Consider the following 15585-nt stretch of genomic DNA (forward strand, 5'->3'; position numbering starts at 1 on the left):
TTGTTGTTATGGACATTGTGGGGTATTGTATGCATGTTGAATATGTGAATTGAGGTGTTAAAGAAATGATCTATGTTGAAGTATACAAGCAGTCCAAAACCGTGGACTGTTTTGATGTTAAGAGTGAATTTGTACGTTTTGAATGTTGAATGTTGTTATGAACATATAGTGAAAGTGAAGTGTGATGATTCAAGTTGAAATTGAAATGATTTGTGGGCTGTTATAAGAATGAAAATGATGCTAAAACAGTTCCAAGAATCGTAAAGTTAATGTTGTTAAACGTGTTGTTGTCGTTGTAAGTTTAAATTGGAAAATTGCTAAGTGAGAATGGAAATGTTGTGTGTGTTGTTTGGCCGTGTGTATGGGACAGTTTGAATGATGTAAGGACTGCCCAAAGTCCCCTAAGTCATGTTTAAACAAGTTTGGATTAATATATGAAAGAACGATTAGCAATGTTAGCTTGTAGCGCTAGTCGGTTTGAATGCGAACGAAACGTCGTTTAAATGTTAGAAAGGTATTGTGAGCGTCAAAATATGTATTGAATTCCCTCGTAGACTAATTGTAGCTCTTGATATCTTGATATAGGATAAGTGTTTTTGGGCAGCAAGTACAAGTTATAATACGACTAAACGCTAAAGGTATGTAAAGCCTATTCCTTCTTTCTTTTGGCATGTCCTAGACGTAAGTATGAAACGATATGAACCTTGGGGTAAATTCTACTCTCTAGTTCCATGCATGATTTATGATTTTATATTTCCTTAATGCTATTTTCATGAGTCTACCATATGATTGACTAATGAATGATGTATAGAAGTTCCTACTCTTAAAAGAATGGCATGAATAGAGGCATACTTGACTTTCAAAAACTACATCATGAAAATTGATACATGTACATGAAAGCTGAAATGTTCCTTGCTATGGCTTGTAATGAAAGTTGAAAAAAATTGAATATGATTGTTATCCCAACACTTTAGAGTTGGTTAGTTGCGTATCTACTGAGTCTAAAAAGATGAATTGCATATATGTGGTTGCTTATTATTCTGCTCGTGCTTACCGCTATATCCTTCACTGAGTCCCGGGCCAGGACACGTTTTCGTGCGCATGTTTACTATATTATTCACCGAGTCCCTCATTAAAGGGCCGGGACACGTTATATATATATGATGACATGATGATATGATGATATGATGATATGGAGATGGTGGCCAGGAGGGCATATATTCCTTATTACCGAGTCCCTAATTAAAGGGTCGGAACACGTATATGTTTATGTTTATGATGCTATGATTTTAATTACTGAGTCCCTCATTAAAGGGCCGGGACACGTTATATATGTTATATACAGAATGAGTATGCAGCATTGATTACAAAAATCTATATTGAGATTGATATGAGAATGATACAGATGAAAAATGTTCAAAGGCAAGTTCTATGAAATTCTGTTTGTTGCTTTGAATCCTATACACCTTGTCTCAGTATGAGTCTATTATTACATTTCATGCTTTACATGCTCAGTACATATTCCGTACTGACCCCCTTTCTTCGGGGGGCTGCGTTCATGCCTGCAGGTACAGACGCTCGTTTCGGAGATCCACCAGCTTAGGATACTTATTCAGCTATTTTGGACTGCTCCTTTGTTCCGGAGCCAAGCTTGTGGTATAACTCCCTTATGTTGTATTCATATGTGTTTATTTGGGTACGGCGGGGCCCTGTCCCGTCATATGATACTGTCATTACTCTTAGAGGTCTGTGGACATTTGTGTGGGTCTGTTTGTGGTTGTTGATGCGTTTTATGACTATGACTTATGTTTGGGGCGTACCCATTCGTAATGGCAGCCTTGTCGGCTTGCTTATATATGCATGTTTGGTATGTTGCATATCGTGGCAGCCTTGTCGGCTTGCGTAGGAATATATATATGTTGTTGTTTAAAAATTGTAACTCCTCAGGAGACAGGTGCCTACGACATACAAAACTTTGACAACTTTAAAATAACACTCTACCTTTTTATACAAATGAGATCATGACATGCTGATTATAAATGATTAAAGTTAACAGATAATATGAGTGTCCAACTCGGGCACTAGTCATGGCCTACGGGGTTGGGTCGTGACACTACTAATCTGGTCAATAACTGTACAGCATCCCTCACGTCCTGGCCCGGTACATCCGGCTGAGGAACTGGGACAGGTGCTGGAGGCGGGGTACGCCATGTCTCAGGCAGCCCCTCACTCTGAATCTCATCCTAGGCCCTCGTGGCCTGCTGAGTAGGGCTAGTGGCCTTAATAACCGCTCTCTATCCCTTCCGAGCAACTATAGCTTTCTTGCGGGGCATCGCTGAAATCAGAACAATTCATCAGAAAGCGAACGCTTAACACAGGGCTCTATCGCACAATCTAAGAAGGAGAAAGAATGACAATTTCCTAACTGTCCTATAACCTATTGTTTATCAGTGTGGTTCACAACACGCTCATAAACAAGACTCTACTAGACACGGTCTGTAGACAACCCTAGGACGGAACTGCTATGATACCACTTCTGTCACGACCCAAACCGATGAGTCGTGATGAGTGTCTGGCCTCTAGCGACCAAACACCCCTATACTCATATCTGAATCTTACTGGACGTTTAGGGCCCATACATGACTTAAACTGATCTCATAAATAGGCGACATCATGAACACTGAACAATTTGTATATACATAAACATGCTGAAAAATCAGTGCAAGCCAGCTAGGCTGCTATATATATTGTACACAAAAGAATAGAAGCTGACAAGGCTACATCATCTGACTAATACATACAACTGTCTACAGACCTCTACTGAAATAAAAGCTGCAGAAAGGACGGGACAGGGCCCCGTCATACCCATGTGCATATACATCTCAAAAGAGCTAGCATACCATAAATAGACTGCAACTCCGGATCAAATGGAGTGCACTGATCGCTGCTGGATAAAAGTCCTACTAAGCTGGACCACCTGTCTGTCTACCTGTACCTGCGAGCATGAACGCAGCCCCCCGAGCAACGGGGAGTCAGTACGGATAATATACCGAGTATGTAAATCATAAGAACAACATATATATCCAAAAATCATGAATAAGATCTAAACTCATAAGCTGAAATGACTATCTGCATGTACTTGTATGAACTAGCATCTGTATGTATCTGCATAAATCTGTGTAACTGACAATGCCACTGTGGGCGCATAATATGCATGATCATACCTATCAATGAAGGTCATACATCTATATATATATATATATATATATATATATATATATGTGTGTGTGTGTGTGTGTGTGTGTGTGTGTGTGTGTGTGTGTGCGCGCGCGCGCGCATATATAACGTCTGATATATGTGCGTGTATAACGCCTGTCTCTCTTCTCATATCATATCGGCCTCTCGGCGGCCATTACATATACATTGCTGCGGTACGTGCAGCCTGATTCTCATATCATCATAGTGGTAATGCATGTATAACGCCTATCTTTCTTCTCATACTCCACATATATCTAATATTCGCGTATATAATACCTTCTGGTCACGGGTCAATGTACATAAATATATAATGAATGTAATGCATGAATAAACTGTATACATATAACTGGCTACATAAAACTGGACCCATGAACAGAAGGAACACTCATAAGCGAGGTACATGAACATCAAAGACTGAAGTACTTCTAATGCTTCTAAGAGTAGAGCAATATGGAAGCTCTTTTACTCGCTTGTTGGCCCATATCATAGGATCATGCTCAAAGAAAGAAAGGATAGCCTTAACATACCTTGAAGTATATCCAATCGTCCAACTTCTATCTCTCGAACTTGCAAGTCTACAATTAAGATAACATAGGCATTAATTAGACTATTTGCCTCGCTTACTAACCATCTTTAAATACATATAGAGCTTAATGAATTATGGACAACATTTCCCTTGTAAACTCAACAATCCTTCAACTTCCCATCCAATCTAACATCAACCACAATACCCACAACACAATGACAACACACACACACACACATATACATATATATATATATATATATATATATATATATATATATATATATATATATATATATATATATATATATATATGCTTAAATCCATTCCCAATCATCTCTTAAAATAACCCCAATTCACTATATTACCCTTCATCAGCTTACTACTTCCATAAGTATCCTCTCTCTACTTAAAATCACTAAAACTCTTGATAATAAACCCAAATATAAGGGTAGAAATCATTTACATACCTTGAGGGGTCTAATATTCCAAGAATCACTTCAACTCCAACTTTCTAAGCTTCATAACCTTGAAGAAACCCTAGAAACAACCTTCTTTTTCACAAGCACGGGTTTACGGGGCTCGCACCTTACCAAATCTCCACTAATAATGATGAAAAATATTGGGAGAGAAAATACTAGGGTTTTTCTGATTTGGAATGGAGGAAAATGAGAAATAAAGTCGTGGATATTAGATTTATACCTGAAAATAAAAAGCTACAGCGGTGCGGGTCGACGACCCGTCGACGTGTCGACAGTCCGTCGACTTGCTCCGTCAACCTGCGCCTGCAGATGCAAGGCTGCGAAACCCTATCGACGCCGCATAACGACGGTCCGTCGACCATGTCGACGACCCGTCGATGATGACTGGTGTTTGCAGATTTTATCAGATTCAGCTCAGGTCGTGTCGATTTGATTCGCTCAACTTCTAATCCTGCAAATTGCCAGGAATACCTACTGGTACCCTTGTACACGGGGCAAGATACTTTCTACCTCCAAACTCGGGCTCGAGTCTCTATTCCAAAGGTACCCCCGACTAGAAAACCATAGGTTCTACTACGATGAAAACGGGTGGTGCAACATCTCTAATCTCCTATTGTTAGTCCTATCCTCATTAGTTGTCTTATCTAACTAGTGAAGTAAATTTGTTATGAAAGTAGACTGATATGCCATACCCTCTTGCATCTGTATTGATATTCATACATGTATAGGCCCTAGTTTGATAGATGATCCTAAGTGTTCAAACTTAACAAGTCCAAAATATTAAGGGAAGGTTGGAATAAAGTAGTTTGGTCATGTTTGGTCCAATCTTGAACAGTTTAGAGATTGAGACTGTTGTTTTGAATCATGAGGTCTGTTTTATTTTCTTTGTACATGAGTGAAGAATGTGGTGATAATAACTTATGGTCCTTGATTGCCTAGGCTTAAGAGATGGAAATAGGTAGGAAAGATCTTATAAGTCTAGTCTGAATAAAAGAAGAGGATAAAAAGAAAGAAAAAAGAGGGGAAACCATGGCTGAAACCTTAAGGAAATGTTTGGTTTTAATATATGAATTGTCAAGCCTTTCTTTTGGTATATGCTCAAGGGTAATAAAAGAGAATCATAAGTGTAGATGTGTGGGTTGAAACCACTTGATTAATGGGAAAAAATTTTAAAGACATCTTAGGAGAAGATTGAGAAAGGGTCAAGCATCACTTAACCCATAGTATCTTTCTTCCCAAAATAAGAGATTGTCATGGCATTCCTCATAAGTCTATGGGGTGTAACCTGCTACATTTGCACATTTGGTATTCTCTTTGCCATTTGCAGAGTTAAAAGGATCCTAAAAATGAATTTCTTGTGCCTTTATTAATTGTTCACTCAGATTAATAAACCTGGTCTTGAGGTTTTACTATAGACTTAAATGAATTATGTTGGTCTGCTCTGATATGTCTTAAGAGAAATGGGTTGACTAGGCTAGATAATGTGTGGTAATTTGAAAGATTGCGGTAAAACTGGAAAGAGGAAAAGGCTCTCAAAAGGAATACTGTTTATTCTGAAAACAAGGCAAGAAAGTTTTATGTGGATGATATAATAAGGTAGATTCCTTAATATTTGGTTAGGCTGGGTTCATAATTAAGATCTTTATGTGAATTCTGTGTGCATTGATATGATTTCAATTTGTGCTTGAGAGATGGTTTGTTTTCTCCCTTTTTCTAAGTAATGGTAAGACCTTAAAAATAAGGAAATAAGTGGGTTGCATCCATTTAAAGTGGCAATAAAGTGTCTTGGGAGGTATATTTGACCCTTTATTTGTGATGCTTTAGATAATATATCATGTTTCCCACTGTGAGATATGTTCTTGAGTTTATTAGTCTAAAGTCTAAGTAGAAGATAAAAACTGAACTTAAGTCATGTTGGACAGATGTGTTTTCCCTTTTGTGAAGTATTAAAAACCAGCTAAGGATATGTTATACTTGTACAGTTTGAAAAAATGAAAACTAGGAGTAGGCCACTGTTTATGAACATGTCTAAATCATGTGTATCCTCTTTTAAAATCAGCTTGGTTCTCTTTGCAATAGAATAGGATCATGAGAAAAGGTCTAAAAGGGTTGCAAAACTTTGAACTTTAAATATTGAGTCTTTTGTGCATCCATGGGACTTTTGGCCTTGCTATTTGCTTAAGTTGTATCTGAAAGTGAAGTTGATGTACTCAAAATTGGATATATTACATAGAAGCATTAGAACTCAAAGTCTCTTGGCCTTATTTGCAGATTTATCTTGATTTGAATTTCAGTTTATTTGTGTCTTAACCTTTAACTGAACTGTGTTGAAGGTGATGAAACACCTTACTTGTGTTTGTTTCAAAACAAAGAACTCTGATTTCACCTATTTGGATTTGTCATATCATGTCTGTTAGAATTATAGATTGGTTTTTTTCTGTTTACTTCCTGTATTTTCTGTGAGAATCACCTAGACTTGAGAATATGATTCCTAAAGAATGGCAAGAACCTTTAGTCGAGTTGTGCGTAGGACATATAGGCTCATTTGAAGATTTTGTCTAAATAATTCTACATGTACTCTATGAATGCCAAATCTGTTGTGTTGTACCCTGTCTTGAAGCCGGTTTACCCTATCCTTGTGTGCCTTTACACTTTGTTATGTCTACTTGAATCAATATTGTTAGGAACTGTACTACTCCTATGTGATTGTCTATGTTGTGATTACTTGGTTTAGTTCAGTCTTGGCCATATTATGCCCACACAGATTACTTTCTTTTTCCATGTTTAAATCATACTTGGTGCCTTGGTCTTAGGTCATAAGGGTAACCTGCCTGATGAGTCTATCCACCTCTTCTCTCCTTGTTCTCATCTGTTCTTGTTAACTTATAATTGTTCTATAGCTATGTATATTGGACCTATCCTATTTATTCCAAGCCATGTGTGTGTATGTGGACCTGTGTCTTCCATGGTTATTGTTGGTTGAGAGAGGCAGTTTAGGTGGGAGAGGGGCTTAGTTTAAGCCTTCCCCTGGTGACCAGCCATTCCGGAGGTTCATGAAACCTCTTGAACTTGTGCAGCATCAGGAATAAAGGGGCTGATGACTTGGCCTTCCCATCACCTAGGTTTGGGGTTTGAGTTTAGAGACATGGAAATACATATTCACATTATTTGGGCTGGTGAATAAATATGATATATTGCCTATACATGTGTATACTTGTGTATAGAGTAGGAATTGTAAAAGAATAGGAGATTTTGTATGTATGTGTGTATAGTTATATGTATGATAAGAACAGTAAAATATAAACTAACCGGGGTCTTTGTTTCCCTCCCCTTGCATGGCCACTCGGGCCAAGGTCCAGCCACCCTATTGGGTCAAAGGCCCAATAGGGAAATTCTTTCAAGTTCGTTGAGTCTAAAAAAAGGAGAAAGGGAAGCTAATATATTGAAGGCCCAATCATGGGTAAAAATGACACGAAGGCCCAACCATGGGTAAAAATGGTTGGGATTTGATCCACCCCATTTTACCTTCCTTATATTTATGCCTTCTTTATTTGCTTAAAGTGTTTCATGTATTGTATTCATATTTGTAAAAAAAAACCACAAACATTATTGGAATCATTTATGTTGCGAATTAAGCATCTTAGGCAAAACGGTGCATATGCCGTTTAGATTGACTCTAGCTCCAAAAAAAAATCTTTTGAAAAATCTGGATGATTTTGAAAATTAAAAATGGAAAGCAACTGCGTTTGTCCTAATAAATAATAAACTAAAGAGGTTATCGGAAAGATAAGATAGTATATCATAGTGTTCAAATTAAGAGGATGAGTAAAAATTAGACAAGAAATCCTTTTCAATTATTAAATTACGTTTTCTGGATTTTGAGTTGATAAAAAATGTGATATTTTGGGCCAGAGCCCACCTGAGTCCTTTCTTATAGAAAATCAGACATTTCAAAAAAAAAATATGGGGCCAGAGCCCATTAAATTTGATCTTTTGAAAAACAAAATGACAAAAGTTATTATTTGGACTAAAGAATCCACTTGACTCTTTTTAGTATAAATTTGTAGGTAAGAAAACATGGCTGAGGCCCATATTTAATAGCTACAACAAGGTATTTTTGGACTACAACCCGTGCATATTTGTCTTTAAAAAAGAAACCAATAACATAAACCATTCTTTTGGTTAAAGCCCATCTGATTATTTTAAATCTTTGGTTAGAAAAATTCTAGGCTAAGGCTTACGTTTTAAATAAATGAAGTAAGGTGTTTTGGGGCCTAAAAACCAAATGGACTTCAAAGTCAAAATTTTGCTCTTGAAATAAATCTGAGACTTTATTTAAAATAAAAAATAAGTATATATATAGCGTGCACATTTTTAAAAGGGGAATATATGCATAAGTTATTGGACCATAAATTCAATTCATTTTCTTAAGGATAAAACGTGCCAAAAATATCAAGAATCCCTTTCTTGTAAAATCAAAAAAGGGTCCAATTTTTACGCCCATGATTATAATATTTTTTAGGTAAGGATGTTTTAGAAATGTATTAAACGGATTAACCCAGTCCACGTGTGAGCAAAGCATGAATAAAACCTATTCATCCAGACTATAAAAAATAAATAAACTTTTTTTCCTTTTCTATATAAAAATTGTTATCCTTATATATAAAAGGAACTAATTATACACGGATATTATAAATCGGAACCTAAATACCCTATATGTAAAGGGAATATATTCAATTCTTTTCAAAAATGATATATGCAACATGACAGGCTTTTGCGGGAAATAAACACTAAGTAAACAGTTCATGCAAATAATCACACATTCGAATTCGAAGGTCAACCGTATAGTACAGATCCTTAATACTAGGGTGCCTAACACCTTCCCTAGGGGATCACCAGAATCCTTACCTAGAACTTTTGATTAAGAAGGATTTTTCACAGCGTATGAATAAACCCTTCAAAACTGGGTTTCCTAATTTCCTAAAAATTAGGTGGCGACTCTTTTAAAACAAAGTTCGAAAGAGCACCAACGATTTCGAAGTAGCTTTTTCCGAACGCTAACCCCGCCCGTGAAAAATGCGAACCATCACAGTTGGCTATAGTAGGAGCTAGGAGAAATAGAGGTAGGCTGAAAAAGAACTTGGGGGAGGTGATTAGACAGGACATGACACAGCTCCAGTTGACTAAGGACATGACCTTAGATAGGGAGGAAAGGAGGTCAAGGATTAAGGTAGAATGTTAGTAGTTAGTTGAGTGTTGTGGTACTTTTAGTATTGTCGTACTTTTAGGTATCACATAGTTTCTTTTTTTCGCTAATGTGTATTGATATCTGTTGTTGCACTTGTTTTGTACACTTGCTATTTTGTTGTTGTTTTCTTCTTTGCTACTTTGAGTCGAGGGTTCCTCATAAATAACTTTCTACCCCGCAAAGATAGAGATAAAGTCTGCGTACATCTTACCTTTCTCAGATCCCACATATATTACACTGGGTATGTTGTTGTCGTTGTTTGTTGTAAATGGTGGACAATCTAGAGGGAGAGTAATGCTAGATGCTTTAAGAACAAAGGAGTGCGTATTGGGAATATCAAAATGAACTGTTTATTTTTTGTATAAACAGAACTATGTTAATGATACTAATTACTACTATTATAAGAAAGTATTTCAAAATTTTGTAGTCCTCACATGAAATGTTTTGTCCATTTTGCCCTAATACCTTGTAAGCTCTCACCCATTTTGGTAAATTTGAATAAGTATATGGGCTAATTAAATGTTAGGAGGAGGAATGATGTGGAAAGCTGATAGTAGACACCACAAAAGATCTATTAATTCAACCAAATTTCAAATTGATCCAAAAGTTTATAGTCTTTCTTTTATGTGGAAATGATTATTAAACTTGTTTCAAATTATCTTTTTTTTCTATAAAATTTATTATACACAAGTAAAAATGTTATTGTGACATTCCCTTTCTACCTTAGTACATGCTTAATTATTAATTAAAAAATATTTTTCATGTATAGCTAAAATTGTTTGAAAAAAGTAATTGAAGAAATATTGTTAGCTCTCCAAATAATAATCTATCTTCGATATCTATATAGAATAGAAGAGGCAAAAGAAGGATAGGATGACAAGAGTCACCATCATAAAAATCAAAATATATAAAAAAAAATGCAGCAGTTAAAAAATTAAGTCTTAATTAAGTTGTTGTTCGTGCATTATGGGGCGAAAATATAGGAATGAGACAGTTATCTTCTGAAAACCCTCTGTAATACATAAAAAATTTCAAACTATATTTTCTAACCACGTTCTCTTATCCATATCCAACACAAACTAAGGAGTACAACACAAACTAAGGAGTCCAATTGTTCGGTTTATTTTGAAATTTTTGTACTATACAAATTCTTTTATGATTAGTTCATGGATATGTTTCTAATTTCATCTTATTGTGAAGGTGGTTAATACAAAAAAGGTAGTCCCAAGGGGAAATCAAAGCCGTCCGTATGCGACTAGCTGAATGCTTGACAGGGAAGGTATTTTTCACTGCTAGAAATGATCAAGGTATTAGATTGGTTTCTCATTTTTTTCTTTTCTTTTGGTCTCAATCCAGCATTCACTATCTATCAAGGGCATCACAAGCTGGCAATTTCGCGGAGTCATTCAAATTTAATTATATTAGAAAGTTACAGATTTTGAAGAAATAATGAAAAAGGATTTAGTTTTTGGTTAACCTGAATTGCAGAGGAAACTGGGATCTGACTATTCTTCTGGAAATTGAGATCTGAGTATTCTTCCTCTTTTTTCTTCTCAGTTGTTGCCCTCTTTCTGTTTAATCATGACTATGCAGCAAACTTCTTTGGGTTTATGATTTTGGGACGCATATGTCTATGGATTCAGAAGATTTAATTTGGTTGGAATCTTTTGATTGACTGTGTTGCGTCGATTTCACCGTAGACAAACATGTCAGAAAATATCAAACATCCAAAAATTTAATTTCTTAATTTCATAAAATAGATGATGGTTCCGTACTTACATTTACTTGATTTCTAAATATAGATAACTTTTGCAGTTATCTAACTATAGATCAGTATTAGATTTGACACAGTACCTTGTTTTTGTTTACTCTCGCTTATGTTCATTTCAGATCAGTTTTCTGACTTTAAAGAGTGTTTTTTCAGGAATAGTCCCATGTAATAAAAGGATGTTGATCGTGATATGAATGTTTTTTCAACAAGTAAATGTTTGAATGACACATACTGTTTGTACTAATTTGCATTTTCTTGACAGTTTTTTGGGTTGTTTGTATAATTTCTTTGTTATTATTCGTTCCGGTCTGCAGTCATCAATTGTTGGAAACACTTTTAAGTATTATATTCACTTCTAACTACATTTTATCCCAAAACAAGTAACACTTGCTATTAAAAGAAACCTGACGTAGTTTGGCCTTTGATGATTACATGAATTCATTTGTTGGACAAATGTTTCTAGGTGTTTGATGATTACATTAATTCATTGATTGGACTGAAATTTTAGGCTAAAGAGCCATGGCAGAGAAAGCCAAAAAGTTCATGAAAGTTGGTGTGAAAAGTGGAATCCAATCACAACTTCTTAGATTCCGATTGAAGAGGAAGTATGGAGTTGCAAAAGACAAAATTTGTTCGTGATGTTCTAAAGAGTATTTGCTTTTCTTATGTGTGATAAAATCAAGCCATTCACTTGCATAGAGTACTAAAGATTGTGCTTAAATTTCTTGTACTTTTTGGGATGAACTTGAAGTTTCCATACGGCATTGTCTTTTTTTTTCTTTTTTTTTTTTTGGTCACGCATAATATTTTTTAGTTATTATTATTTATATTATCCGCGCATCGCGCGAATATGTATACTAGTAATAATAATAATAATAATATAATAAATAATTGAAAACGAGAGTAATCATTTTTCACATTTTTTGGACATTGAAATGCTTTACAAAAGATGAGATAATCAACGTTTTACATAATTAAGGACAAATGGTTAGATAAACATGAAATACTAAAACTACATACACGTTTAAGAAATTACAATAGTTCATTAAGAAAAACAAACTACAATATTTTTAAAGAAAAGGAAAGATTAAAGTAAGAAAAACAAATAATTTCATTAACTTTCCTTGTTCCTTTTTGTATGGTGTAATTGAAGAAACATTTAAAGTATTTCGTTGTATCAAGACTTTTAATTATTTAATTTTAAATGCTATCTTTATTTATAAGTGAACTTCATTGATGTCATCATACAACAATCTGTAGCATTAAATATTTCTTATATTACTTGAATATCATAATTATTTTTTCTTCCAAAAGAGGGGTTAGCCAATATAAGTTTAATAAAAAATATCAAGTTAAAATCTAACTTGCATGCGTTAATTTGTTTCAAATAAAAAGGAAGTCTATATACTCTAAAAAAAATGTTGTTTTTTTAACTTACAAAAACTTTTATATAATCAAATATCCTAGAAATATTGAAAAATTATCTAACTACCTTTACAACTGATATGATACAAAAACAACATAAAAAAGCAAGAGTAGAAAGAAAAAAACAATAAAAAAAAAAACGAGTTGCAAATATAAATTCTAATGTAACTTGAGTCTAGCTTATCAGAGGCCCAAATGTCACTGGTACATTAATAGAACTGATAGAATTCCTTTAAGTATAGAAAGGGATGCACTTTTCTAGTTTGTAAATACATTTGACAACTCCTCCTTGATTCAATATCTATAATACACTTATCTATTCAGAAAAATAAAAAAGGCTCGCTTAGGCTAAAGACGAGACTCACAAAGTCACTTCAAAAGAGAAATTCTCAACTTCAAATAAGACGCTCATGTAAGAGGTAAGATTTCTGATCGACCCTAACCTTCATTATTAAGCTAAAAGAGTTCTCTCTGACCTTAATTTTATACGTTGATCCTTGCCTTAGCCTAACTTCACCCGGTATCCAAATATCCCACCTAGTAAGTGTTACAACTATCCAAGTATTCAGGTACATTATCCTAATGGAGAATATATTATGTCCGAAAAACAGATTGTGGTTATGCCCAAGGAACTCAATGAACTAGAACAACGTTCTTTCATCCAGAGTCCACTTTTTTTTGCGTTTTTTTTTTACTTGTAACGACAGACAATCAATGTATATACCTGCTTACTGGTTATGGAGAAACATATTTCTCTCTAATGGATCAAATTTTACTTTTAAATTTGCGTAGAATAAAAGAAGAGAAAGGACCAAGAAAAGCAGCACACCACCAAAACATAATCTTGAGAGAATTATGATATTAAAGTTGGCCTTGTCTGCCAAGAGTTTTTTACCTCTTCTCCAACAGGTAACAAAAAAATTTACTATGACCCAGTTTTCTGGGAAACAAATGAGTCAGACCATAAGAGGTCTACTTATTATTTATTTATTTGTTAAATCAATGGTTTATCTTCTTCCGCATAGCAAAACATGCCACCTATCAGACTACAAAATGGAAAATGTGTGTCAATGGTTCCTCATGCAGTAGCAGATTTCAGGTAGGCAATGAGGTCAGCGCGCTCATGTGGCTTCTTCAATCCGGGGAAAACCATCTTTGTTCCAGGTATGTACTGTAGAAACAATCAACAGCATTGCATATAAAGAACATGCAGATTTTCTTGAAAGGAAATATAAGATAGTAGAAAAGCAAAGGGAACTACAATATGTATACTTCCATGCAATTCCCACAAGGGAGGATTCAAAAAAATTATGCAGCATGGTCGAGCCATCAAATAACCTTATATCTCGATGATAAACACAAAATATCTAACATAATGAAAATGCCAATCGCACCTTCTTGGGGTTGAGCAGATAATCATACAAAGTGTTTTCTCCCCAATTCACGGCCATGTTCTTATTGGCAGCAGAGTAGGAGTAACCAGCAGTAGTTCCGAACTGCCTTCCAAAAAGTCCATTCAAATTAGGTCCTGTTAAAATAGACACCGTTGTAAGTTACAGCACAACTCGTAAAACAATTCTAAAGAAAAGAATTACACATCTGCCAGACACCCATCACCTAGAAAAGATATGAAAAGATAATTGTCAACATGGACCCTTTTAAGGAAGTACCAAGAGATTACGAGATTTGAGAAAACATTGGCAACAAAATCAAAGAAGGGGAAAGGACTATCTTACGTATAGAAGAAGTGGGATGGAATAACTATAATACCACCCCCTCCTACGAATCATTTGTCAACCATCAAAAAAGAATGATGAACACAAAAGTAATACAATGAACATCATTATACTGGTATTCTGCAAAATGAGTATCATTAAAATAAGCTTAAAAAAATCTTGGTTTGGAATTTGCAATCATTTCTAAACTAATTCCATAGTGACAACAAAGAACACTGAGCAATCTAGTTTTCCCTTCAACAAACCATCGGTAAGTTAGCCATTAAGAGCAACCTAGTTTTGAGTTAAGAGCAAAAGATATGGCATTATTCACTTCAAAAATATGAAACTATTTAGCAGATAAACTGAACAAGCAACAATTTCTAGCCAGTTATTTTTCCACACAATTAAATGAGTCACAATTGGAGCAAAATAATCATCACAAGTACCATAAAGTGTTCAACTCATAAATTCCTGAATCAAGTAAATCATAATTAAATGATTGTTAAACATCTAACTAAGCTATAATCAGAAATCCAAGAAAACATTACATAGAGACAACACGTTAAACAATACCTGGAGTGCTATTTGAATTTATTCTATCTGTTTCTTTTTGGACAAACAAAATCTTAATCTAAGTTCATAGAGCAATCACTAATTTAGCTGTGACAAAAACTTTTCCTTTAAAGCGAGATCTTAAACTCAGTGTTGTCAAAATACTAATAGCTTCTTTGGATGGTTGTTACCTATTGTATTGTGTTGTTAGTTTAAATACAGTGTTTGTTTTGATTTTTACTAAATTTTATTACATTGTAAGCATTATGTAACGATGAAATAATGATGAAAAGTCCAATTTGATGTAACGACAGATTGGGTGTGATCGAATTGTTATATGTGTGGCATTGTGTAACGACGAGAAGCAATAAGATCTTTGTATTCATCAAAAGAATATAGTACAGTACAATACAATACCACAAAATACACTATCATATAAGTAATATAATACATTCTGCAACGACATGGAACAACCAGGTGGAAGGCATGGTGGGGCTGGCGCTTAAGACTAAATATGCATTGAGCACATTTAGTCTTGAAGATCTTCTCTCCTGCTTTTTCGTTTCCTGGTGGTGCCTCATTAAATGATGCCATTTTTCTTTGAA

The 15585-nt window shown here is 34.9% G+C and overlaps 2 long non-coding RNA genes across 2 annotated transcripts; both read right to left on the bottom strand.

Annotated features, from left to right (window-relative positions):
* Window positions 1-2676: 2676 nt before the first annotated feature.
* LOC132623737 (uncharacterized) lies at window positions 2677-9664 on the bottom strand. The gene is made up of 2 exons (XR_009576367.1): window positions 3786-9664; window positions 2677-2995 (listed from the first exon to the last, which is right to left on the bottom strand). It is a non-coding gene; the product is annotated as an uncharacterized LOC132623737 (long non-coding RNA).
* A 3880-nt stretch (window positions 9665-13544) lies between these two features.
* On the bottom strand, window positions 13545-15327 carry LOC132622443 (uncharacterized). The gene is made up of 2 exons (XR_009575904.1): window positions 14105-15327; window positions 13545-13881 (listed from the first exon to the last, which is right to left on the bottom strand). It is a non-coding gene; the product is annotated as an uncharacterized LOC132622443 (long non-coding RNA).
* Window positions 15328-15585: the final 258 nt, after the last annotated feature.

Source organism: Lycium barbarum, chromosome 12 (genome assembly GCF_019175385.1).
Source record: "Lycium barbarum isolate Lr01 chromosome 12, ASM1917538v2, whole genome shotgun sequence".
In the NCBI taxonomy this organism is placed as follows: domain Eukaryota; kingdom Viridiplantae; phylum Streptophyta; class Magnoliopsida; order Solanales; family Solanaceae; genus Lycium; species Lycium barbarum.